General features: G+C 41.1%; 1 long non-coding RNA gene across 1 annotated transcript in view; it reads left to right on the top strand.

Annotated features, from left to right (window-relative positions):
* The window catches only part of LOC121277622, a 41,449-nt gene extending 14,552 nt beyond the window's left edge, over positions 1-26,897 (top strand). Inside the window, exons 2-3 of the long non-coding RNA XR_005942952.1 lie at positions 18,939-19,239; positions 26,862-26,897. This is a non-coding gene — a long non-coding RNA (uncharacterized LOC121277622). The remainder of the gene's footprint in view (positions 1-18,938; positions 19,240-26,861) is intronic.
* Positions 26,898-27,601: the final 704 nt, after the last annotated feature.

The raw sequence follows: 27,601 nt of genomic DNA on the forward strand, positions 1-27,601 counted from the left end.
TAGCCTGTCTAAATCTCCTTGAAGTCTCTTAACGTCCTCCTCACCATTCACACTCCCACCTAGTTTTGTGTCATCAGCAAACTTGGAAATATTACATTTGGTCCCTACATCCAAATCATTGATATAAATTGTGAATAGATGGAGCCCAAGTTGATCCTTGTGGTACCCCACGAGTCATAGCCCACCAACTTAAGAATGATCCATTTATTCCTACTCTCTGTTTTCTGTCTGTTAACCAATGCTCATTCCTTGCCAGTATATTACCCCAATCTTATGTGCTCTAATTTTGATCACTAAACTCTTGTGTGGGACTTAACAAAAGCTTTCAGAAAATCCAAATATGCCACATCCACTGGTTCCCCCTTATTCAATCTGTTAGTTACATTCTCAAAAAACTCCAACAGGTTTGGCAAACATCATTTACCTTCCATTCCATGCCCAATCCTGCCATTATTTTCTAAGTATTCAGTTATCACATCCTTTATAATGGATTTCAGGATTTCCCTCCTACTGATGTCAAACCAACAGGTCTGTAGTTCCCCATTTACTCCATCCTTCCTTTCTTAAATATTAGTATTACCTTCCAATCTGCAGGAACCATTCCAGAATCTATAGAATTTTGAAAGATGACCACCAATGCATCCATTCTCTCTCTCCCTGCCCACCTCTTTCAGCACTCAGGGATGTAGATCCAAGGTATTTATTAACTTCCAGTCCCATTAATTTCTCCAGTGCTACTCCTCTGCCATTTCCTTATTCCCATGATAAATTCTCCTGTTTCTGCCTGTAATGGGCCCACGTTTACCTTTGCTAATCTTTCCTTTTAACATACCTTTAGAAGTTTGTACAGCTTGTTTTTATGTTTCTCGCTAGTTTACTCTCATATTATGTTTTCCCTTCCTTTATAAGTTTCTTGGTCCCCTTTGCTGAATTCTTAAAAAAACTCCCAATCCTCAGGCTTACTACTTTTTTTGACAACTTTGTAAGCCTCAGCGCAGGTACAGGGGAAGTTAGACCCACCTTGGCATCTTGATTGGAGGTGCACATTTCTATAATATGCAGCTTGTAAATCAGAAGATATTGTGAGATGAGGAGGAGGTAGAATGTGAGAATGAGGGTTACCTATGAAGATATCATCATCTTGATAGTTTCAGATTCACTGATAGCTACGTCCCAATAATGGCGTCCCAATAGTGGCCAACACCAACTCCTCCTTGGGGGCAAGGGCATACAAACCTGCCTGCCCCTTCCAATTAGTTCCTGCTGCCTCCAGCTGTGTGCGACCACCTTGTCCTGCAAGAGAGGGAAATGTGTCAATGAGAGTCATGTTGGGTTTCTGTGGCTGTCACAGGTGCATTTGTTGGCAATGTTTTTTAACCTGTGAGAAGTGTGTGTCAGGTTTAGCAGTGTGAATGTGCGGTGAATTATATGTATGTTAGATATGAGTCTTGATTGATAGAGGTTGTTCGTAGGTACGTGTTGTGAATTGAACAGTACCTGAGTATGGTGGTGCAGTTGATGGAATATGACATTTGAAGATGCATCTGGACCACTTGTGTGAGGTCACTGAGCTTTTTGAAGCACTGCTTTCAGGTTCTTGAGGCTTGACTCCTGGCATTGACCTCCATGACTTTCTGCTCCCATTGCCTTTTGAGCACCTGGAGGATTTGCAGACACAGGACATCTCCCCTCTTTTCCAATTCCCCCACCAATAACTCCAATGCAATGCCCAAAAACCTTAAAGCCTGCTCTTTCCCATGTTGTGCCATTCATCATGGTTTTGCAGGTCTGATTCACAACAGTCAGCACTTGTTCCAGCCACAATTCACTTCCTCTTTAAGAGGGGTTAGTTAGCTTTAATTGGTGTTAGCAAATTATGAATTTGGCCCTCCTGCTGGTGCATCCAGCTACTCAACAGCGCAGTTAGTGCTGGCTAGACGCAGCAATCATTGAAATAAGCAGGCAGCATGAAGCTGGCGGACTGCCTGCATCCCAAAAGACAGGCGCAGTTTAATCGCGCATCGTGATCCCATCGCCTGTTTTTGGGGGCTATTGAGTTTAGCCCCTAGGCTCTTTGAATCTGTTTGCGTTTGCATGAAAAATCTGATGCTTAACCCCAGTAATTGAATAATTGTTTTCATCTGCACATTGCATTGTAAGTCAGCCTGGTGTAACTTTTAGAGGACAGAACTGAAAACTTAATTTCATAACTGCTTATTTATCACTTTTCATGAACAGAACTACAAGACTTACTCTTATTCTGAAAACATGCATGAAAATGTTCCATCTGTGAACTTTAGGAGCTAATGTGTTTTGGTGAGTGCAGCATTAAACATTACATTTATCCTGAAAAGGCATTAGGTTCAGAGTGCAGTTATTTACACTAAAGCTTAAAAAGTGAAGTTTGCACTGCAACTCCTCAAGCCTGACATTTGTAGGTTGGTATTTATGTTACAGTATTAACAAACTAGAAGTTGGAAAATAATAATGAACATAAAAGTTCTAATAAACCATAGGGTTTTTAAGGATTAAAGTACCTCTTCAAAATCAGCCTCTTACCATTATTAATAGCCCAGGGGTTGCTGGCTATTTGTTGGTCATGACATTACCACCCCTGTCAAACCCCTTATATTCACAACAGCTTGACTACACAACAATTAGCTCATATTCCTGTGGAGTTTGGTCATGGTGATAACATTGCATTCAAACTGTGTCTCCTTAGATCACCCATCACTTCTTCTTCCACCACTTAGCTGTCAGATAACATTAAAATTTATCACCCAGTTCATTTTGCAAGGCAGCAGTATTAACTAATGCACATTTTATTTATGAGTCTGTAACCTTTCAGTTCTTTACTTTGATGAAGCATAGTCATTTGCTTTTGAATCATTTTAATTTTGTTAGTTCAAATGTTTTCTATTTAAACCCATCTCTCTCACTTCACACATCTATATTTATTGAGTTAACCCTTTGGGAGTCACAATAGGAGTTCCATATGGGATCTTATAAACATAGAATGCAGCATAATGTTTCTGATATTGCATTTCCATTGCCATCACTGCAAATGGACAGTACAAGCTCAACTTTCTGATCTGCAGTGCCAATGGAAAAGCTCCTCATCAGAAGTGAGGAGTTAGAAAGTTACCTTCTATATCCCAGTGACACCATTTCAGAATCAAATCTATGGCCGTTCAAATGCTCTGTTGCTGCAGCTCTCAAATTCCACTCTTTTAAGTGGACAGCTGTTTCCATTGTTGTTAAGGTGTTAGTTATGTTATAGGTACCAGTTATAATCTGGTTGCTGCTCAGAACAATAATAGGTTGGCAGTCCAAGTTGTAGGTCTGAATTCTCACACAGATGGACAAGCTCTTTGTTGAAGTGAAAATGGTGCTGGAGGCCCGAATCCGGAAGTCCCACCCCAGAAACCGGCACCCAAAAATTTTGCGTGTGGGGGAGAATGGGGGCGGGAAATGATTTGCACATCTATGTTTCACGGAGGCAACTGCACATGTTAAAGTGCAGCTGCCTCCTGTGAGACCTGATTTTCATTATTGGGATGTCCAAACATGACTTGTGCACTTTAAATCTGATGGAGAAGGTCTAAGCTTACCAGAGTTCTTTGGAGAGGTAGGTAACCTTTTGGAAAGGTGAGGTACATTTTAGGATATGGTCCTGGGGCACTTTTGAGAGAGGTGAGATGCCCTTTGAGAGAAATGCTGTGCCAATTTGGGAGAGGCCTAGTATCATTTTTTATTGTTAAAAATAGCCATGAATGTGTACAAAAAGTGTATGAAATCATTGGAGCTGTGAATCTCACTGTCAAAGGAATCTGCCAAAAGGAGCTGTCAAGCTTTCATCAGGTTTAAACCTTCTGTTCATTAAATATTTGAAAAGGAAACAGTTTACAGTGTTAAAAAATCAGTGCTTGCTATTTCACTCTGTCTGTTGACATAAGCCTGAGGGCTACCATTATTACCAGGATTAGTACTGCATAACTGGTTTCACAAACTATCATTATCACAATGGGGTGCCTTTCATTTCACAGTTTGATTGACAGCTCCAAGTGCTTACAAGGTCTTTGAAGTGAGACTATGAATACAAGTTCTTCTTTTTATAAGGGATTAAAGGAAGTTGTATGTAGTGAATGGGTTATCAATGATAATGTTTTTTTAAAACAATGAATTCAGCAATAGACATTTAAGAACTTGATTTAATCTCAGCATGTGACCTGAGGTCTGTACATGGTAGATACCAGGTGATTCAGCATGGAGAGTGTCAGGGCAAAAGGTGGTGGGTGGGAGGGGTATGAGTTTGTTTGGATAGGCACTAAGTTGACATAGGGGCTATAAAGGACCAGGGAGCGGGTGGATGAACATGGGTTGGCATGGGGAGTATGATGAGCCATGGAGGTTGGATAGAGTGCATAGGTTGGCATAAAGGTTATGAGGGGCCATGCAGGCTGGGTAGCAGGACATCAGATGGCATGGGTTAGCCTGGATGGGGCATGGGGAGTGTGTGGGCGGTGAGACGGTGTGAGGGGTGAGGACTGTTTTTTGTCTCATTCTTTTCTCTATAGCTACAACAAAGAGACTTGGCACCGCGGCTGACCTTTCACCCAGCCCTCTCCCTCACCCAGCAGCCTCCAAACTCTTTCCAGGGCAGAAGCCACATTCTCATTCTCCCCAGATCTGCCCCAGATCAAAAATCCAAACTTCTAGGGTACTTTTTCCCAGGTTGGGTTTACGCTGCTGGGAGCTTTAGGAAGCAAAAATTCAGGCCATACTGTTAGCACTGGAGTGTGCTGTAATAATTGAATCTAGAATGCTTACATTTACAAAATTCACTCAGCCTAATGTTTCATGTTAAAAGTTATCACTGAAGAGACTAAAACTAACACTTAAAAAGTTCTCACGGTCTATTTCTTACACTTCACTCCACACCCATTGCACTTATCACTTTTGTTCAACATGAGCAAAAATGTGTCATCAAACAGTTAAGAATATGTTGTGTTTGAAAGAGGGACAATGGCCATAATTAGTAAGGAACTATATTGCAATGGATGCAAAGACAAAGTGATATCAGACTGTCTCCATCATCTAATCTCACAACCCCTCCCAAGAAATATTTGGATGGATTGACGCCAGAGTTATAACGTTAATTTCGCATCAATACAAAGCTAAAACCAACCGATTAGTAACAATGCAAAATGTACGCTTTAAGATGAAGCAAAAGCTGCAAAGAGGTTTGACAAAGGGTTAAGAAAATTATCTATATCATTTTGCATCAGGATACTGCAGATTTGACAATATAAATTTGGATGATCAGCAAGTCATCATTATCAATCATCAGTAGACACATAAAGCAGGCATAAATGGTGGCATAAATCTGTTTTAAAATGCAAGTTTACTTAAATTAATGTTGGAAAGAGACATCACCAGAGAAGACTGCACAAGGTCACAATTATTTATGGAAATGATAAAAAAAAAGTCACTGACCGTGGACAATTGTCACACTAGGGCAGTGGGGTAGTATTCTTCAGTGGATGGGATTAAGGGATATTCTTTGGGCAGAGTGAATATGCTATTACTAGATAATTAAAGGTAAGGGAGGCCATTCAACCAATCTCAGCTCTATCTAAAAGACACTGAAAGTTCCTCATTTCAGAATCCACTTAAAGTTATTCCAAAGGCTTTGCTGCCACTTATCTATCTGGAAATCTATTTCATGGGTTGATCACCATTTGTGAAAAGGTATTGCTTGCTCCAATGCTGCTTTATGCCACTTTAAGTAGCAGCAGAATTTATATGCTGACTCCAAAACAAAAATACACTTTGTCCCTCCGGATACTTTTATGACCTATTTAAGCCCTAACACCTGTTTCACTGTAGCTTTTTTATGCCTACCTATTGTATTTAGCTGAAGCAATTTATGTGGAAGTCAATACCATGCCCTGAAGACCAGTGAGTTTTGCTTTGCCTTTTTGTACTATCAGGATGTTGGGCCCATTGCATAATTCTCACCTCCAACAGACTGTGAGACACCTTACCACTCTCAACATTCCCTCTCGCCACAGACTCCACTTCAGACCTTCTCAAAACACAATCTTACTGCCATCAATCTACCGAGTCATCTTTAAAATTTTCAAATGTGGTGATTTCTGCATTGTGTAGCTTGGACCTGCCACTTGGCTTTTCAAAAACAATTTATTTTAATACCTTTACCTCCAAAGCAAAATTATTCCAGTAGATCAATGTGTTTTTTTTTTACTGTACTCCATTTCTATTGTCAGTTCCTGCAACTTGATGGCAAATGATGTAATTAGAGTCTGATGTATGAACTAATGAACCAGAAATTCCAACTCTACTGAAAAAGCAGCACATTGACCTGTTTTAAAGAGATTAATGGATAATGTCTACCAAGTCATAGATTTTCAGAAAATCTGCGCTAATGGTATGTCACTGCTTTCCAACTTCCTGCATCGTGTAACTCTCAGAATTAAAGCAGAAGATTACAGATGTGTTACATCTGTAAGTTGGTCCACAATGCAAAGTCAGAAATGCAGGTGCAACTCTCCGGCACTGGACCCATATTGAAGCCAATTTAGAGTTACCAATGCATGCGCTGAATTGAAGTACACCTCAGATAAGAGTAAATTTTCACCGAGCTTTCCAGAATGGCATGTTCATTACGTGCAAACAAATTTTTTTTTCTCTGATGTTGCTCTTTTTAGCCCTTTCAAAACTTGAAGACTATTATTGGATCCCCTTAAAACTTTTCTACTCTGTTGACAACAGCCCTGGTTCATCAAGTTTCTAACTGCAACAATGTAACCTTCTTTCTGTTAACATTCTAGCAAATCTATATTGCACCATTACCATGACTCTAGTATCCCTTATATAGTGGGTCCAAATGAGTATAGAGTAGTACTATTGCACTTAGCTAATGTCTTATATAATCACCTTCCTATATTTATAAACAATATCCTTTGATAGCAACGTTATTTGCCCTTTTAAAAATCTACCCTCAAGAACAACTAAACCACAATGTAGATAGCAGTACCTGGAGTTTCCATGGGAGCTCTGTAATTTTTGGGTGGAACTTCCGCAGAAACCCATCACTGGGTTTATTTGATTCTGAATTTCTCTTCAGGTAAGTTTTTTAAAACATCCCTTTATAGCTTATAAACTTTAAAAAACGCTTTTTTGTTTGTTATTGCCGATTTCTTTGTCCCGCCCATCCCCTCTCCTCCCACCTCTTTATCAATGTTTTCTCCAGGCCTGGCTGATCATCTATTAGGTTAACTGCAGCCTTGGTAAGATACACACCTCAAACCTCCATATCTCCCATTTCTCATCTTCCCTCTGCTCTGTATGTTTTACCATTTATTTGAACCTTCCAATAACCACAACTATCTTCCTTTGTGCTAGGTATGACTCCAAACAGTGGACAGTTTGCCTCCTGATTCCCATTGACTCCAGTTTTGCTAGGGCTCCTTGATGCCACACTTGGTCAAATGCTGCCTTGATTTCAAAGGCAGTCACTCTCACCTTGCCTCAGGAGTTCAGCTCTTTTAACCAGGTTTGAACCAAAGCTGTAATGAGGCCACGAGCTGAGTGACTCTGGCGAAACCCAAACTGCGCATCAATGAGCAGGTTATTGCTAAGCAAGTGCCGCTTGTTGGCACTGTTGATGACACCTTCAATTACTTTTCTGATTATGGAGAGTAGACTGATGGGGTAGTATTTGGCCTGGTTGGATTAATACTGCTTTTTGTGTACATGACATACCTGGGCAATTTTCCACATAGCCGGGTAGATGCCAGTGTTGTATTTGTACTGGAACAGCTTAACTAGGGGCGAGGAAAGTTCTGGAGCACAAATCTTCAGTACTATTGCCAGGATATTCTAAGGGCCCATACCCTTTGCATTATCCAGTGCCTTCAGTCATTTCTTGATATCACGTGGAGTGAATCGAATTGGCTGAAGACTGGCATCTGTGATGCTGGGGACCTCTGGAGGAGGCAGAGATGGATCATCTGCTCAGCACTTCTGGCTGAAGATTGTAGCAACTGCTTCAGCCTTATCTTTTGCACGGATGTGTTGGGCTCCCCCATCACTGAGGATAGGGATATTTTTGGAGCCTCCTCCTCCAGTGAGTTGTTTAATTGTCCACCTCCATTCATGCAGGACTGCAGAGCTTAGATCTGATCTGTTGGTTTTGGGGTTGCTTAGCTCTGTCTATCACTTGCTGCTTATACTTTTTGTCATGCAATTTGTCCTGTGTTATAGCTTCAACAGGGTGAGACCTCATTTTCAGATATGCCTGGTGCTGCTCCTGGCATGCCCTCCTTCACTCTTCATTCAACTAGAGTTGATCCCCTGGCTTGATGGTAATGATAGAGTGAAGGATATGCTGGGCCATGAGGTTGTAGATTGCGTTCAAGTACAATTCTGCTGCTGCTGTTGGCCCACAGTGCCTCATGGATGCCCAGTCTGGAGTTGCTAGATTGGTTCGAAATCTATCTCATTTAGCATGGCGGTAGTGCCACACAACACGATGGAAGGTATCTTCAATGTAAAGACGGGTCTTCGTCTCCACAACTACTGTGCAGTGGTCACTCCTACCAATACTGTCATGGACAGATGCATCTGCGGCAGGCAGGTTAGTGAGGATGAGGTCAAGTATGTTTTTCCCTCTTGTTGGTTCCCTCATCACCTGCTGCAGACCTAGTCCAGCAGCTATTCATTTAGGACTCAGCCAGCTCAGTCAGTAGTGGTGCTACCAAGCCACTATTGGTGATGGACATTGTAGTCTCCCACCCAGAATACATTCTGCATCCTTGCCATCCTCACTCCTTCTTCCAAATGATGTTCAACATGGAAGAGCACTGATTCATCAGCTGAGGGCGGGCGGTATATGGTAATCAGCAGGAGGTTTCCTTGCCCGTGTTTGACCTGATGCCAGGAGACTTCATGGGATCCGGAGCTGATGTTGAGGACTCCCAGGGCAACTCCCTCCCAACTGGATACCACTGTGCCACCACCTCTGCTGGATCTGTTTTGCCGGTGGGACAGGACATGCCCTGGGATGGTGATAATGGTGTCTGGGACATTAACTGTAAGATATGATTCTGTGAGGATGACTATGTCAGGCTGTTGCTTGAATAGTCTGTGAGACAGCTCTCCCAATTTTGGCACAAGCCAGCAGGTGTTAGTAAGGAGGATTTTGCAGGATCGACAGGGCTGAGATTACCGTTGTCATTTCTGGTGCCTAGGTTGATGGTCCGTCCAGTTTCATTCCTTTTTTGTGACTTTGTAGAGGTTTGTTACAACTGAGTGGCTTGCTAGGCCATTTCAGAGGGCATTTAAGAGTCAACCACATTGCTGTGGGGGTCTGGAGTCACATGTAGGCCAGACCAGGGAAGAATGGCTGTTTTCCTTCCCTGAAGGGCATTAGTGAACCAGATGGGCTTTTACAACAATCAGCAATGGCTTCACGGTCACCATTAGACTTTTAATTCCAGATTTTTATTGGATTCAGATCCCACCAACTGCCTTGGCAGGATTCAAACCTGGGTTCCCAGAGCATTACTCTGGGTCTCTGGATTATTACTGCAGTGACAATACCACTATGCCATCACCTCCTCATCTCATAATCAAGAGTATCCAAATTTAAGGTCAACTGTCTGTTTCCCATCTTGTGCCATAATAACCTAGGGATCCTCAAGCTTTGGTACTTGCCAAACTGCATTTAAATTTTCTGAGCTCATTTCGGGAAATGCCTTCCAATGAGAAGTGTGTGTTTGTACGCATGTGTGTGTATGTGTGCGCGCGCATGGATGTTTATGTGTATGTACATGCTTGGGTGTATGTGTGTGTACTCTATAAGAGGCCAACACTCTACTTATAAGCATTTCTCTTTGTCGACATTGATTCTGGGCACAGGTCTTTCCCCATAATAATCACAACTTCTCAACTATCCAGCGTCTGACAATCATATTGGAGATCGGAGAAATCAGGTGAAGATTCAAATACATGAGATGAACGTTATAAACATCCCATAGTATCTGGTCATGCATAGAATCCTCCTTCCCTGTCGCAGAACATAATTTAATTGATTAAATTCAATGCTGGTGCTTACAGAGCACACAAATTGTCAATTTGAATTTTAAAAAAATATAAAAGCAACTGAGGAACATAATACAGTTTATTAAAATCATGTGGTAAATCTTTTGTTCAAAATGTAAGATGCAGCAAGCCGAAAGCTTTTGAAACAGAAGCAACAACTGAATTGCTATAGCTTAGTAAATTCTAACTGAGGACTAATGTGGCCTGCAATTATCTCGATTCGATTAGTTTGTCTGTTTGCAGTTCTCCTGTTTTCAAGTATAAACTGTAACCCTTGTCTGTCCACCAAGGGTTACACTCAATCTCAAATGTTAACTGCTGGTTCGATGAAAGGGCATTTGAAAAATTATGTGACTGGATCATTCTACATTAAAAGATAAAGGTTCTGCTGTCATTATGAATATCTGGATGCTTTAACTATTTGAAGAGCAGTTCTTGTTCTATTTGAGATAAATACGGTACTTCTACTTTAAAATGAATTTTGGTCCAAATAGCATTAGTAGCTTGGCAATGAAAAATAGCTGAAATTTCAGTATAATGAGAATGCACAAAATAACTTTCAATCATGTAAAGAAGCAACTGAATTATTTAACTATCTGGAAAGTTTCCAATATGTGTATCATGCAAAAACCAACTTTAGCAATTGGACAATGGAACTATTGTAAATAGTCAATACTCAATTATATAGTTATGCTTAAAATGCAAATTCCTGTTGAGAAGAAGGTATCAGTATAAAACAATAGATTTGTATGTTCTATCTGCCTTCCATTAACTCCAATGTGCCTACGCCTTGCTATTGCTCAATGACTATCCATTGGCTAACTTCAATATTCTGGGCCGATATAAAACTGGGTATTGCATTTGGATGCAAAAGTCACCTGAAGCACAGTTAGGCCAATTCCAGCAGATAGTCTCACATCATTTATGTTTTTGGAGGGACTGCGGTGAAACTGCAGGCCAATGTCAAGCAAAGTTTAGAACGTTCTGCTCGTGCAACACTCTATTGACCCCAGACAGGGAGTGGTGCAGGGGCTAGCAGAGTGGCTGAGGTTTGCATTCTCATCATCACTCTACACAAGGTCAGTGCATGATATGTAATGATGACCTATGACAGACTGCAACTTTTGATTGCCAAAGGAGGCAAATACTTGAAATACTATTCCCTACCCTCCTACATCACTGTAGTCATTCCTATATCAATCTCACATTTATATGAGGCATTTATTTTTCTTTTCTTCCTAGAAATATTCACCATATATAGGAAAATTGATGAGTCGCAGGGACTTGTAAGGCTGTAATTCAACTGAATATTTCTGATAACATCATAAACTGTGGGGAAGAAGATGAAACAGTTTGAGTATGTCAACAGAGCCCCAGGAGACTTGAATACAGCTTTAAACTCACTGCCAGCAAGTTTTTTACTCTTCACCATAATTCATAGTGGTTTTTATATAATATTTATTTTCCATTTTATTTGTTATTAGGTGGTAGGCACATTGAGAATAGTTGAAGCAATGCTTTCCAGGTGGGTAAATGATAACATTATTAATGACACATACCTAGTAATAATATATAACTTGGTAGTAATACATCACCTGAAAGCTGTAGATAGCTTAATTGTGATATGTAACCTAATAGCTATAGCATAATAGTGATGTATAATCTAATAATAACATATAACCTCACCAAACTCTGTAATTTTCTAGTGATGTATTGCCTGATAACAATGTATAACCAGATAGTGATACATAACCTCATAGAAATATATAACCATATAGCGACATATAATCACTCTGAGAGTTATGATGCATTAGCAATATCTAACCTGACAGTGATCCACATAAACTTATTGTGATGCATAAAGTAGTAGAAATGGATTCAAGGCTTTCCCAGTTACAATTAACAACCTTATTATGCTGTGAATGAAAAAGAGCCACATGGCTTGTCTTCATTTTTGAAGTGGGTCCCTCAATGTTTGAACACAATGAACTATTGTCGCTTCTCCTCATAATCTTGAAAACTTCAAATCCTTGCCCCCTCTTTTTCAAAGTAATCAAGGCTAATTTCCTTAACTTTGATAACTTGATTTCTGGTACCCAGAATGTTGTTCACCTTCTCTATAGAGGATAGAATTGGTCATGTTTTGAGGTAGCCAGAACCACACATTGTTCTCCAGATAGAGTTTGATCTTTGCCTTAAACATTAACCATATGTCTTTTGAACACTGTCCTTCTGATAATATAATAAAATGCCATGGGCTGAATTTTTCCATTGGTGAGATGGGGGCAGGGCCCGCTCGCTGACGGGGGATAAGTTCAGGGGGAAGTCCCAACATCATCCCGCCCCATTTAAATCTTCAGGAAGGTGGGGGCGCAATGCGATCAGCTGTCCACCCGCCGATCTGTCAATGGCCAACTGAGGCCATTGACAGGATAATTAAAACAATGAAAGGATCTGCCAGTCCAACCTTAAGGCTGGCGGGCAGGCCAGGATCCCCAGTGGGCTTCTGAAAAAACATGAGACGTCATCCACCAGCGGGATGAGGTTTCATGTCAGTTTTTAAAAGGTTTAATAAAGTTTTTGTGCACTTTATTAACATGCCCCATCTTGTGTGACATTGTCACATGAGAGGGACATGTTAATTTTTTTTTATTTTTCTATTTTTAAACTTTGAAAACCTTTCGGCGATCTCCCTGAGGCACAACTTAGCCTCAGGGAGATGTGCGCTCTTTCGCGTGCATGCACGAAAGAACACACTCTCGCATTTGGGGAATCCCTCCTCCACCCACATTGGCAGCGCATAGCACTTCCCATCGGGCATCATGCTGGGCAGGCCTTAATTGGCCCGCCCACTTAAAATGGCGGCAGGGCCCGTTTTGGCGGCGGCGATTGGCTGCCCGCCCGTCAAGGGCAAAATTCAGCCCCATATTTTTTCTTTTCACTCCAGCTAAGCAGTGGGCTGATGGTTTTAAAGATTTGGCAATTATAACCATAGTTATCTTTCCTAATTAGCACAATGTGCAACTATTCTAATAAACACAGAGGGTGGGGAGAGTTTCCACAGAGACTTCATCAATCATCACTCTGGCAGAAGAGCTGTAGAACCCACTCTCACAAAAAAAGAGCAGCATAACCAATAGGGCACACTGCCAGAGTACTTTTCTTCTGCTGCCCCCAACTGAAAGCCACCCCAACTGTGTTTTAAGGATATTCATCATTTAGGATGGATAGGCAAAAAGGAAAAGGAAGTGAGGTAATGCTGTTAATAAGGGATAAGATCACTACATTAGTTAGAGAGGATCCTAGATTGAAGGATCAAGATGTAGAATCAGTTTGGGTGGAGCTAAGAAACATCAAGGGGCAGCAAACGTTGTGGGAGTTGTTTATAGGCCAACAAACTATAGTGGTAACGTTAAGCACAGTGTGAATCAGGAAATTAAAGCTGCATGTAACATGGATAATACAATTATAATGGATGACTTCAATTTACATATAGATTGGTTAAACTTGATTAGCATTAATGCTGTGGAGAATGAATTCCTGGAGTGTGTACAGGATGGGTTTCTGGAGCAGTACGTTGAAGAACCAACTAGGGATCAAGCTATTTTAGATTTGGCATTATGTGATGGGAATGGGATAATTAATAACATTGCTGTGAAGGAACCTTCACAAAATGGTGACCATAGTATGATAGAAATTTATATTAAGTTTGAAAGTGATATGGCTCATTCTGAAACTAAGGTCTTAAATCTAAACAAAGGAAACAATGAAGGTGCAAGTTGGATTTGGTGGATTTGACATGGTTTACGACAAAAATACATTCCTCTAATACACAAAAACCCAACAGGAAAGGTGAATCAACTTGTGGCTAACAAAAAGCAGTTAAGGATTGCATTAGATCAAAGGAAATGGCTTATTAGTTTGCCAGAAAAAGTGGTAAGCCTGAGGATTGGGAGCAATTTAGAATCCAGAAAAAGGGGAGCCAAGAAACTGATAAAGAAAGGGAAAAGAGAATATGAATACAAGCTAGCCGAGAAACATAAAGGCAGACTGTAAAAGCTTCTTTTAGTATGTGAAAAGGAGAAGGTTAGCAAGGACAAACATGAGTCTATTATAAGCAGGGACAGGAGAATTTACAATGGAGAATAGGGAAATGGCAGAGAAACTAAACAATTACTTTGTGTCTGTCTTCATGGAGGAAGATACAAAAAACTCCCTGGGAATACTAGAGAACCAAGGGACTCGTGAGAGTAAAGAACTTAAAGAAAGTAGTATTAATAAAGAGGTAGTACTTAAAATTGGATTGAAGGTTGATAAATCCCCTGGACCTGATGTGTTACATCCTAGAGTGTTGAAGGAGATGGCTATAGAGGTGATGGATGCATTGGTGGTTAGCTTTGAAAATTTTGTAGATTATGGAAACGTTCCTGCAGACCGGAAAATAACAAACATATCCCCACAATTTAAGAAGGGAGGGAAAGAGAAAGTGAAAAAATACAGGCCTATTAGTTTGACAGCAGTAGTAGGAAAAATGTTAAAATTTATTGTAAAGGATGTGATAAGCAGATGTCATGATGACAGGAAACTGTGACTGAGTGAGAACTACCTATAATTTCAGTGGCTAACCACAGACATATTGAACTGTTTAAAGAAAACCTGTTTTTAAAATAATACAAGGAAAGAAACTGATCAAAAATGGCTGCCATGAATCACCTGATGGTTGATACTGTAAAGTTGACTACTTCTTTGGAAAGTCTATACGAAATGCGCTGCAGACCTGTTACATGGAATATCCCATCTGGGGATGTGTTAAGGTCCACTTCAAACAGGAACATTCTTGAAAGGAAACCATTAAAGATGTAAAGTGCTGGATTTTGATCAGATATTCATCAAACATTCAAAACCCCTGCAGAGGACAAAATAACCCCCATCTCAGGTTGAGTGCAGACCTGAACAAAGTAAACCCCAAAATTCTGAAAGAAAACTACCTAACTTCAAATGGCCACCATCTTCAACAATCTACAACTCAAAGACAAAGCAAAGGACTTTTAACTTTTATTGTACTCTAACTTTCTTACCTCTGATACCTGTATGCGTGTGTCATTGCATCTTTATTATTTTTTCTCAGGTTTAGGAACAAATAAACTTACTCTTTCTTTGACTTACGAAAACCTCATTTTGATTGACTGGTTATTAATAAATACATTTAGGTTGAAAAAAAAACATTCACGGAGAAAATAAATTTTAAAAACCTTTGTTGCATCCAACTGAGAGGCTGAATAAAAGGGGAGCCAGCTCATTCCTCCTCACCTGGTCATAACATAGCCACTTGAAAAATAATGATATGATTGGGCAGAGTCAACATGGATTTATGAAAAATAAATCATGTTTGACAAGACTCTCAGAGTTTTTAGAGGATGTTACTTGTAGCATTGATAAAGGAGAACCAATGGGTGTGGTGTATTTAGATTTTCTGAAGGGTTTTCATAAGGTCCCACACAGGAGGTTAGTAAACAAAATTATATCACATGGTATTGGGGGTAATACTCTGGTATGGATTGAGAATTGGTTAGCAGATGGAAAACAGAGAGTAGGAATAAACAGGTCATTGTCAAGGCTGTTAACAGTGGGGTACCACAAGGTTCAGTACCGAGCAATAGCAGTTCACAATCTATATAAATGATTTAAATGTGAGGATATATAATATCCCCACGTATAATATTTCTAAATTTGCTGATGACATACAGCTAGGTGGGAATGTAAGTTATGAGGAGGCTGCAAAAAGGCTTCAAGGGCTCTTGGACAGGCTAAGCAAATGGGCAAGAACATGGCAGAGGGAACATAATGTGAGTAAGTGTGAAGTTATCCACTTTGGTTAAAAAAATAAAAAGGCAGAGTATTTCTTAAATAGTGAGAGATTGCAAAGTGTTGATGTCCAAATGGACCTGGGTGTCCTTGTTCATGAGTCACTAAAAACTGGCAGGGAGGTGCAGCTAGCAATTAGGAAGGCAAATGGTATGTTGGCCTTCATCACAAGGGGATTTGGGTAGAGAAGTATAGGTGTCTTGCTGCAATTGTATAGAGCCTTGGTGAGACCAGACCTAGAGTATTGTGTACAGTTTTGGTCTCCTTATCTAAGGAAGGATATACTTTCCATAGAGCGGGTGCAATGGAATTTTACCAGAGTAATACCTGGGATGACGAGATCGAGGAAACTGGGCCTGTATTCTCCAGAGTTTCAAAAAGGAGAGATGATCTCACTGAAACTTACAACCTTCTTACATGGTGTGACAGGGTAGATGTGGAAAGGATGTTTCCTCCAGCTGGTGAGTCTAGAGCCAGGGGACACAGTCTCAGAATAAGGGTAGGCCATTTAAGACTGGGATTAGGAAGAATTTTTTCACTCAGAGTGGGGTGAACCTTTGGAATTCACAGGGGGCTGTGGAAACTCAATCACTGAGCATGTTCAAGACAGAAACCGATAGATTTCTGTATACCAATGACATTAAAGGACATAAGGATGGTGCGGGAAGGTGGCATTGAGGCAGAAGCTCAGGCATGATTAAATTGAATGACGGGGTGGGCTTGATGGGCCAAATGGCCTACTCCTGCTCATATGTTCCTGCACCCAGAAAGTTGACCAGGCTCAAGGGGCACAAACACTACGTGGCCGGAAATCCCAATTTTGTGGACTTCTGCTCCGGCGCAGGATTAGAGAAAATTCATAGTACTTCCGTTAGTATTTGCCCCAATGATTATCAAAAGGAAATTGCCTTGAGGAATGACTCAGTGAATGGCTGTCACTTATTTTGTTCAGCTGAAACAGGTGCAATGTGTGTTACTGGTCCCTGCCAATAAAACATTAATACTTTCCTAGGTTTAACCTGCTTCAGCACTTCCACAAATGTGGGATGCACATTGTGTGCAGTTTTAAGTCATGCAATTCTAAAATATATTTACTATGATTAGAAAAGGTATTGTGTTAACACTGAAACAGAAAACAAAAAGTTTTGTGAAAACAAAATAAAAAGCTGCTTGAAGAATATATTTCACTTTAAAATAAACAATATTAAGGATTAATATCACCAATTACAATGATACAAAATGAGGCAGGTGCATTTCCAAATTGACCCACTTCACCATTGCCCCAACATTTCAATTTTCCTAAAACATGCATGCACACGATATTTTGGTCGGCAGCCATGCGCCGAGATCAGCAGCGTGCCTGCCGACAATTAGAAAGCCTAAGTTTTCGCTGCCCATCCAACCTTACGGTTGGTGGGCAGGCGAAAAGGCCAAGTGGCCTTTGCACTTTTTCTGGAAACATTATCCATGGGTGGGATAAGGTTTCCAAAAGCAAATGAAAATAAAATAGAAGTTTTAAAATTTAATTAATAACATGTCCCTGCTCATATGCCAGAGTCACATGAACAGGGACATGTTTTATAATGTTTTTTCTAATCTTAATTATATTTTTTGAAAACTCTTCATCTCGCTAAGGCAGCTCTGTGCCTCGGGGAGATTCTCAAGCACACACTCACGTGCATGTGTGAAATCCGTGTTCGCCCTGCTTGCATTCCACCCCCCCCCACCCCCACCCCTGCCCCACCCACACAGGCAGCACTGAGCACTGCTGCTCGCATTTCACACTGGGCAGGCCTTAATTGGCCCACCAGCATGAAATCGCCCTCCAGCCTCGATCACGGGCAGCAGTCAATTTCCTGACCGTCCCCGCCTGCCTCCTCCAAGCCCGCCCGACAAGGGCTAAATTCTGCCTTTTGGCTCTGACGACTGCTTGTAATCCCAGTAATGGCCACTACTCCTAGTAGCACTGCTGAGACTACAGAGCTGCCGGCCAATCTGATTAACCAGCAGCTCTCTGAGGCAGGATTTCTGACTGAATGAGGGGCGGAAAGGCTACATCCAGCTAATTAAGGCTCCACAGAGCATTAAATGGCTGTAGGACATTCCTGATTGATCGGGACACCTTCCCCACTGACTTCTGTATTGGCAGAAACATTTTGCCTGTACTATTTGATTAAGAAACCTTAACTTCAATCCCCAATGCACTAATACAGTAAAATACAACATAACGCTCAGCTGCCCCAGTTAAACAATTACAATGAACTATATTTGAAAAGTTTAAGTGCACCTTTTTTGAACATTACTAACAATTTTGGAACACTTGGGTATTACATGCAGCGTTATTTGGATGCATAAATGACTATATTATAAAGCTGTCATATGTAAAGGCACTGTATGGACCAGTATCAAACACCAAATTAAGCTGTGCATTACATTGCTATGAATCATATTACATCACATCACTTCAAGTTAGGATGTCAAAAAACAGTGACAATCAATCCACTACCCACGCTATGACACTCAAAATGCTGCCAACTCCTGTTTCAGTCAGGTCTTGCTCGTCGTTAAGCTGCTAAGCCAGATTTCCTCTAAAAGTGATGTCAACCAAAAGTTAAAATTTACCCAGATCGTTTTTATTTATTCTTATTAAGAATATAAAATATTTTACAATTTGTTTCAAGGCTGTAAGACATCCAGCAGGTCAGATGCTATTATGTTGTCTGAATTTGCTCTCTCAGTTTATGATGTGATATGAACCCTTCAATGTGTTACAGCCCTGTAAGACATTCCTAAGTATCTGTTGTTCCCTTCACTCAACAAGGTTAGGACAAGTACAAAGAAACAAAATTGTCTTTTGTAATGCATGTATTTTAATAACATCCTGTGGGATTTGAACACTGGCCTGAACTGTCTCTGCAAAATAGTTGTTCACATCTATTTTGTAGATTAGACAACTCTGAGTTACTAACGAGAAGCTCCAAATTTTGATGAGGAAATTTTTCCTGGAATATTTCAAGGGGCCTGCAACCTTTGGCTGACACCCAACAAGGCTATTAATTCAGCCATGAGATACACTACAGAAAATAGAAGAGTCAGCAATTCATCTCTGTGGACCAGCTCGTAACCTTCACCAAGAACTCTTTAGAACATGGGAAGAACCGATAAAATAGAAGACAAGTACCGAAGATTACTTAACAACTTCCGATGGCTGGCACAGCATCAGCCCCCACATTTTCCATGGACGTGGTAAGTAAAACAACTCAGATCCAATTTAAATGCCTTTCTCTCTGCTCAATAAACATGTATCATTCACCACTAAATATTTATATTTGAACTGTTAGGACTAAGGTCTTTGCCAAGGGTGGGGGGATTTGTTCCATTCAAAGACTTTATATGTGATGGATTTCTCAGTGGAGTAAACATCCCAGAAAGGGTCAAGCTGTGCCAGACAACACATGCACAAAAAGCTTATTTTCTGTTAAATTCAGTTCAAATCAGTCAAAACAGTAGCTTATATTTGATTTGAATTCACATAGTCTTTAGGTAGTATATCAGAACCTAAAGCAGCATATATACTGCAAATACTTTTGGCTTATTTCTCAAGGATCTCTAGCTTTGTAATGAAATGGGATGGAGGCCATGAGTCAATTTAAGTGCACGGGCCCCTCACTATATTATCCTGACTAACCAGAGCCTTGAATGTAACAGGCATTGTTTATCTCCAACATAAAATAGGAACACTTCCCTTACTATCATGTGACTCTTGTAGAGCTCCCAACGACAGTGCCTTAGAGAAGGATTGGGGTCATCCACATGTATTTGAAGAATGGTTGTCATACGCAGAACATGTACTCCACTCCAAACACAAACATTGCTCTATGGCCTGTAATCATTTTTACAGAATAGGTCCTATTCAATCACTAAGAAAATTGCCATGATTATAATGTAATTTTTCATTTCCACGATTTTGTAATCCTGAGACTGGTGGATTGCAAACTATTAACACTAAGGTGTGGTTACATTCGTACAATGCATAGCTGCAATTTGCAAGTTGCCATGGTTGCAGTTTCCATCACCTTTTACCCGCAAATTGAAAGAATGAGCTGCATCACAATTGAATTCTCTTCTGATACCCTCGCATAGAAATTTGGGTGAATTTTAGGCATGGGGAACAATCTCTGTGCTGAAATAGTGAGGGCCAAGGCACCTATAATATTGGGCCTCAGGAAGCGTTTCCAACTCTGATTGGACATATTCATGGAACTTTCATCTCATGACCTTCCACCCCCCCCATCCCTACACTCCCGCCATTGGTTCACCAACATGTCCAATAACAATTAGAGGGGCAGCACACTTAAACAAATCACCAGCACACTCCCAAAACAATTAGAGGGAACATTGGCAATGAGTGCAGTCAATGATTTGTCCTCCAGTTATAATCTCTGCTCTTGAAGGATTAAATAAATCAAGTTGTTAAAATGCTAGGTTACAGTTCCTTTTACCATTTCATTACGAAATTGTTACATATCTGCTTTTATTTATCTGCTTTTAGATAAGGGCTTAACACATGTAATTAAAATGGAGGGGAATGTCACCTGGAAACTGTTCTCTCCAATCCCCATACTGTAATTTAAAAAGTATGAAAACTGTGAGAACTTACAGACATAAAACATGTAAACTGATGTCTTCTCAACCTACAAACAAAACATTGCTAAAGAAATTTGTATTGCAACAGATATAACAGGAGTAAAATTCAACTCCAGTGGGGACACAGTATGGGTAACAGTGGATTGACTGCCCATTATATTCCTGCACCAATTTTCAGAAAATTTGACAAACGTATAATGGGCAGCTTCTCTTTTTGTGGCCCTGTCAAAATTAAATATTCTTGCAGTACCTGTTACAACTCGACTTTAGTTCAATGTCTCACAGAATTCGATCTTAGGTTTCAGAAGTTCATTTTTTTCTCCCATTATTAATCATTTTCTTAGCCTTGTTAGGCCTCACTGCACTATGTCCTACACCAGATTGGTGCAGTTAGTAACACACTTGTTTTCCAGTTCACTGTTATTTATTCATGGGCTGCGTTTTAGATGTGGGGGAGGAGGGGGGAGTGGTTTTGGAGGGCAGGTGGCAAGGAAGGGAAGGGGGTGACATCTTGGGGTGGTCCCCCTGTTGCACACAGGGCACTCCCTGCATGAGGTGCCCCCCTTCCTTCATGCTGTTTTTCAGCTAGCCCACGAAAAGCACCTGCCCACACCAACTGTATTATGGTGTGGGCAGTGTATATTATCCCAGTCAACAGGGGGCCAACAAGCCTAATTGACCTTTAACTATTCATTTAAATATGGCGGTTGGCTGCTGATTTTGACACTCATCCACCTATTATATATTATGAGAGTCAGCTTGCGGATGGGCAGAAGGTGGCGGGCTAGCTACCCAACATGTTTTAAGTCCCCCCATTCTGTAAACAGGCCTAGTGGGAGGCCATAAATTCCAGTCCCATGTCACACTACGACATTGAGCTCATAGTCTGATCAGACATTTTAATGTAGTTCTGAAAGGGTGTTTGCACTGTCAGAGATGCCTTTTGGATGAGGCATTAAATCAAGATGTCTGCCATCCTGAAAGTGGATATAGAGAATCCCATGACACTATTAAATGAAAACCAAGCGTTCTTCCAGTGTACTGTTGAGTATGCCTCTTGCAACCAACAAAGCCAAAATCAGATGATCTGATCATTCATTTATTTCCTATTTGTGGGAGTTATCTGCATGCACATGACTGTCCTGTTTGCCTGTGTACTTCAAAAATAATTCATGGACCATGGAGCCATTTGGGAGATGATCGGTCTTGTATAAATGCAAGTTATTATTTCTTTCCTCTTTACTTTTCCACGTATGAACTTGAGAAGTTGGCCTTCTCGCACCTCACAGCCACAACTACACCCCTCCCCAGGACCACAATACCCTAACAAGTTTGCTCTTGAGGAAGCTACTAGACATATATGAGGATTACTCAAGAGGAACAGGGTAGACATTAACCTGGCTGCAAAGAACTGCTGCTGTGAAGGTTGGCTGAAAGCTCATTTCGAATCTGTTTGCTACAAATCAACTCCCACACATCCACACAATTTCAAAAAGGCTGGACTCAGAGAAACTCTGGATTAAGTGAGGAGTCTCTGTCTCTCCAATCTGGAGGTACATATTTGGTATCTCTAGTGTTGTTTATGGTCTGGAAAACTGAACAAAAACCAGGCCAAATACTCAGAAAAAAAGCTTTTTTGCCTGAAAAAAATGATACAACCTAGTAGAATAACAGATTGTTCAGCCAAAAACAGACAGTTGGCAACCCTAGTGGCTATGGAGCTAAATAATCGATTTAGATAGCAAATTAGAAGAGTAAGATTTAAAACTACAGACTGACAAAGGTGGAACAGAAGATCAGAAAAAAAGAAAAAGCAAAGCAAATTCAAAAGGATAAAAAAAAAGGACAGGGAAGAATGAAGAAAGTGTGTGGTAGGTCTACTGGAAAAAATGGTAAAATCAGATGGCCCCAAATAAACTACAATGGGGGACATCCCAAAGTAATTACTCAGCTGCAGCCATGGGAGCCTCTGCAGCTGACTCCATGAGCTTTTGGGGAGCCTAGTATGTCTGGTCTCATCACCAAGCCAGCAATGTGGGAACTCATGCTATCATCATGCTGATGGCCATGTCAGGGGCAAGTACCAAACCCAAAACAACATCCAAAATTCTCAGATTTAAGGCTGGCTTCCAAAATATTTACATCCCAACATAGTTTCTGACCTCCCTAGTAGACTCCCACAAGTGCTATGTCAGGTGTACACCAGAAATTACATCAATTTTCAGGGCCAGAAACATACAGAGGGAGACAGAGAAACACAAAAGTCATGACAGATGCAAACAGAGTGCAAGAATATAGTGCTGACAGGAGCGTGGCATTCATATGAAAAAGACACAGAAACAGTGAGAAAGAATTGTAGACAGACAAATGAGAACAACAACGGAAAGAGAAATGTCCCAAAGCCATACAGAGAAAGGGGGAGAGGAAGTAGGAGATGGGAAGGGTGAAACAAACAGGAATGTCAAGTAACTTAAAAATAAAGGCTGCAGAGTAGAAGGCAAGTAAAGAGACAGTAACAGGAAGGAGAGGCATGCTCATCTCATTTTAGCCTTTTGTCCTGACAAGTGTCACAGGAGTTCAACTAGTTATTGGTAAAGTTATCTGGAGCCAAAATATATTGCTCAGAAAGTCACCAGCTGTCCATTTAACTGAAACAGATATCCAAACTGTAATAAAAAAACATCTGCAGATGTAATTGAACCATCTGGGATGAAATCGCTGTTTGCTAATTTCATGACAAAGTCAGTGTGAATATGAATGAGCGATGAGGAAGAATTATATCAGGAAGAAAAATAGTGACTCACATTCTAGATTCATCCAGAGGTTTCTCTAATTCAATCGTGCAATGTGATATTAGCACAGAACAGGAAGGGAAAATGGGCAGATTTTACTGGTTCCTCTTCCTAAATGTAAAATTGAGAGATCTGTTCCATCCATTTTATCTGCATGGGTTTGTTGTATGGGGCTGTGATATAACCCTGATGGCCCTTGCATCTTTCCTCTAACTGTGGCTGTTGAGTGGCTCACTGGTCCATTCTTAGAGCTTCAGTTCACAGGCCATTTGACTTTAGAATATCACTGGAGTACAAATTCCATGCTATTCTGCTATACTTACCTATGCATAAGAAAATTCCATGAGGGAACACAAGCCATCTCAAAATCCATAGCAAAAGTGAAAAGGCCACTCAGTAATTCTCCAAATTCAACACACTAGATTTCAAGCTGACTGCAAAAGGATTAAAGGGGACAAACCCATGCCCTGGTGCAACACGTTGGAGTGCTCCTGAGAACAGTTGTCAAGCAAGTCATTTCTCAGACCAGGGTCGTCATAAAAACTTTCGTGAGCTATGCTAATAGTATTCAAAAAAATTATATGGCAAATTTGAACAGACACATTGGACGGAATTTTATGCCAATGAGATTGTACAGTCCTGCCGTGTCCATGGACTTTTGAATGGCTCGCCACACTTTATGGCCCTGCCCCCACTGCAATGGGGCTGTAAAATTCTGCCCATTATTCTGATGAATGGTTTACCAATACCAAAGGATATTACAATGAGATGTTAAGGATATAATCTTATTGTGTATTAAAAAATAAGTTGTGTAGATTATCAAAGATATGATAACCAAGTCCAAAAATGGTTTGATCCAACTTCATGAAACCAAGAATGATCAGCATTTCTTGCAGAAAGTTGGCATTGCACGTTACATGGTTCTTTTGATTTGAACAATTTTTCTGGTTAGATACCAGAGGCGAATTTCTACTCTTGTACTATTGGTCCTGGATAGCCTTGAGGTGCTGAATGGCTTACTGCTGTTCTGATGGGACTTTCACTCACCAAGATCACCTGCCAGACATTCTGAAGTGCAATCCACATTTTTTCCATTACTTGAAAGGCTTGAAAATTTTAGGCAGCGGGCACCTGAATGACAAAAATGTATTTTTAGTGCATAATGAGCCCAGCCTGGAACTCAAAATTGGCAAAGGACCGCTCGAACTCAGCACCAAAGAAAAGAGCAATATGATTCTGTGTAGTTAAAAAATACCTAACATGAATTCAAAGGATGAAAAATTGTGGGAAATACTTGGGTAAGCCACCTGCTATCTGTAAAACTCCAGAAGTGGCATAGGTCTCAGGAAGGTTAGTTCACAGTATACATACACACTAAAATCACACTGTATAATACTAATATACCAATGCTCAATGTATTCCTCTGAAAGTCCTGTCTCCATTATTTTAATGTATGTTAACCCATGAATGAAAAAAAGCATGCAATTTCAATGGAAATGAAGATCAGGAGAGGAATTTAGGGGGGATACTGTCTATTTAAAACTGTTGTTTAAAGTTAAAATTACACACAATGTATTTGATTGCAGCTGCTCCAGCTCATGAACTATGATTAGAAATACCAGAGAGTGAATTGATGCTCAAAAGTGTTTACTCAATGGTATCTTATATAATTCAAAGTATTATTGGGGATGACAAACACATCCAGGTGAAAATGCTCTTCATTGGTAGCATGACAGGGAATTGTTAGCCTGTTTTATGCTCCACCCTGGTGTTAATTACATTGTCTTCAATGAAAAAGGGAGTCAGGCAGGGTGTAAAACCAACTGCTACATTTGTGCTAGTAGTCCAAGACTGATACTTTCAAATCTGATGTAGGATCAAAAATAAAAACTGCAGTCCTTGGGAATAATTTTCATTTATAGGGTAATTCAGTGCTCATTGGTTAATAATTGGTGCACTTCTATCCAGAATGATAATGTGCTAAATAGCACACAATTTTGGAAAGGTTCAACTTCAATCTGCTGGCAGCCTTTACCGTGACTGAAAGGGGAGAGGGTTGAGAGTGGCAGGCAAAAATGAAGTGGAAGGAAACCCAAACTAGATGCACGTGTCCACAAGCCAAGCATGTGCCCCATCGTAACTTTCCTGCACATAGCCATATTTGCAGTTTTAGGCTACTAGCCAGGGCCCAATCTATCCTTGGTCAAATCCTACCCTGGTAGGGAATGAGAGGTCTGCAACATAACAGTCATCAGGTTGCTGCCCAAAACCACATCTCAAGAAAATAAAGGTGACTCGCCATTTTTCTGCCTTCATGACTTTCTGCCTGCCAATCTCAGATCCTCTGATCAACATGCTGCCGAAAATCTGTTTTACACTGTTGTGAAACCAGTTTGCGATCGTCTCCTCTGCCCGTCAATCCAAGCTGCCATTCCTGCCACCACCCTTTGGAATATAATTTCAATACTTTAGTTTCTCATTATAGTCCCGGCTTGATAGAATTGCACGCCAATGTGTTTCACATCAGCATTTAAAAGGCGTGCACCTGTTGAGCTGAACTTCGAGGGGTAATCGGAAGTGAGTGCACAGTAATGTTGCACAGCACTTGCAAGGGTCGCCCGTTCAACTTCAAGGAAGATGCGCCTCACATTCAGGCGAGGGCACAGGTAAGTCGCTTTTTCCCAGCTGGCTGACATTGCGGTGCCGGGGCAAGGGCTGCACTGTGATAAGGGCAGGTTGGGGGGGGGAGGGGCAATGTAGCACCGTCTGATGGTACTGCACAAGCACATGCAGGAGGAAGGGGGAGGGAAGCGGCTATGCATTAGGGAAACCTTGTATCAAATGAGCATTCTTCTGCAGCTGTGACAGTTCAGGCGCAGCTACGTTGACATGTTTTAGAGTCGGGCCTCTAGTTTATCTGCCCACTCGAGAAACGCAGAGGCATGAATGTGCCATACATGCTCCTGAACTTTTCACCCCTCAGGCACAGACTGCAAATTAATGAGCATTTTAGGGGGCTGCAGAACAATTGGACGCCTGGGCAAGTTGTACTATTTCCTCGCAAAAGGTGCCATGGAGCAGTCACTGGTGGAGGCGCTCACAGCCCCTTACACAGTCTTCATTAAGTTTTGGACCAGTCTACCCCATGGTTCAAGCTAACAGTGCAGTCTTGCACTGCAGGTTAGGAGAATGCCTGTGTCTGAGCCGAGAGCACAACATGCAGTCCATGGACGAAGCTGCCACCAACCGGTCAGGTGGAGTGTGGCAGAGGTGGGTGGGACTTCGGGCAGCCATGCAGCACACTGAACTTTGGCCACTCTCCAGCATCCGTTAAGGGGCCTTGAGACAGAGCCAGAACTGCACACATCACCATGAGACGTCCCAAGGAGACCAATGCTAACCCACTCATCTCTCTCTTTCATCCTGCAGGAGGAGTACAACAGGAGCATGGAGCCTACTGACCTAGCTGTATGCTGCCTTATGGCTTACAGGGAGCAGAGATAATGGAGAAGAGAGCGATGGAAGTGCCTGGCTGGGCAGAGAGAGTAGCAGCATCCCGAAGAAGAAGAGGCAGCTGCTGCTGCGCACACTGCTAAAGAGCCACAGCGAGCTGTCACGGGAGGCACCTAGCTAGACCCAGGGTCTACAGATGGTGCTTGTCATTCATGCAGATTTTCTTTTTATTCATTTATGGGATGTGGGGGTTGCTGGCAAGGCCAGGATGTTATTATCCTAGCTGATGTTACTACTGGACAAGCCTGATCCCAGGGCGGAACCCAGCTTGAAAGATCTTAACTTCTACTTTTTCTTTAGATACGTGGAGAGTAGCTACTGAACAGAATCAAAGTAGTCAGGTGATGAACTTTTAACAAAAGAATAAAACATTTATTAAACAAGAGAAGGTAAACTATATTACAATACTCCTTCACCCACAACTATACATTTACAGATATATACAGATTTGTAAAGATAGCACAAGTTACAAAAGCTATCTTATACCCTAATGTTCACCGTCCATGTAAACTAATAGGCGACCTGTGATCAGACACACCACATTCTGAAAGCAAGTGACAGGTGCCACCTCAACCAGATGCTATGGGTCTCTCTCATCAACTCACCCCAGATGCTTGTTACACCATGAGACGACCAGTCTCACTGCACTCCGTCTT

Source organism: Carcharodon carcharias, chromosome 5, assembly GCF_017639515.1.
Source record: "Carcharodon carcharias isolate sCarCar2 chromosome 5, sCarCar2.pri, whole genome shotgun sequence".
Lineage (NCBI taxonomy): Eukaryota > Metazoa > Chordata > Chondrichthyes > Lamniformes > Lamnidae > Carcharodon > Carcharodon carcharias.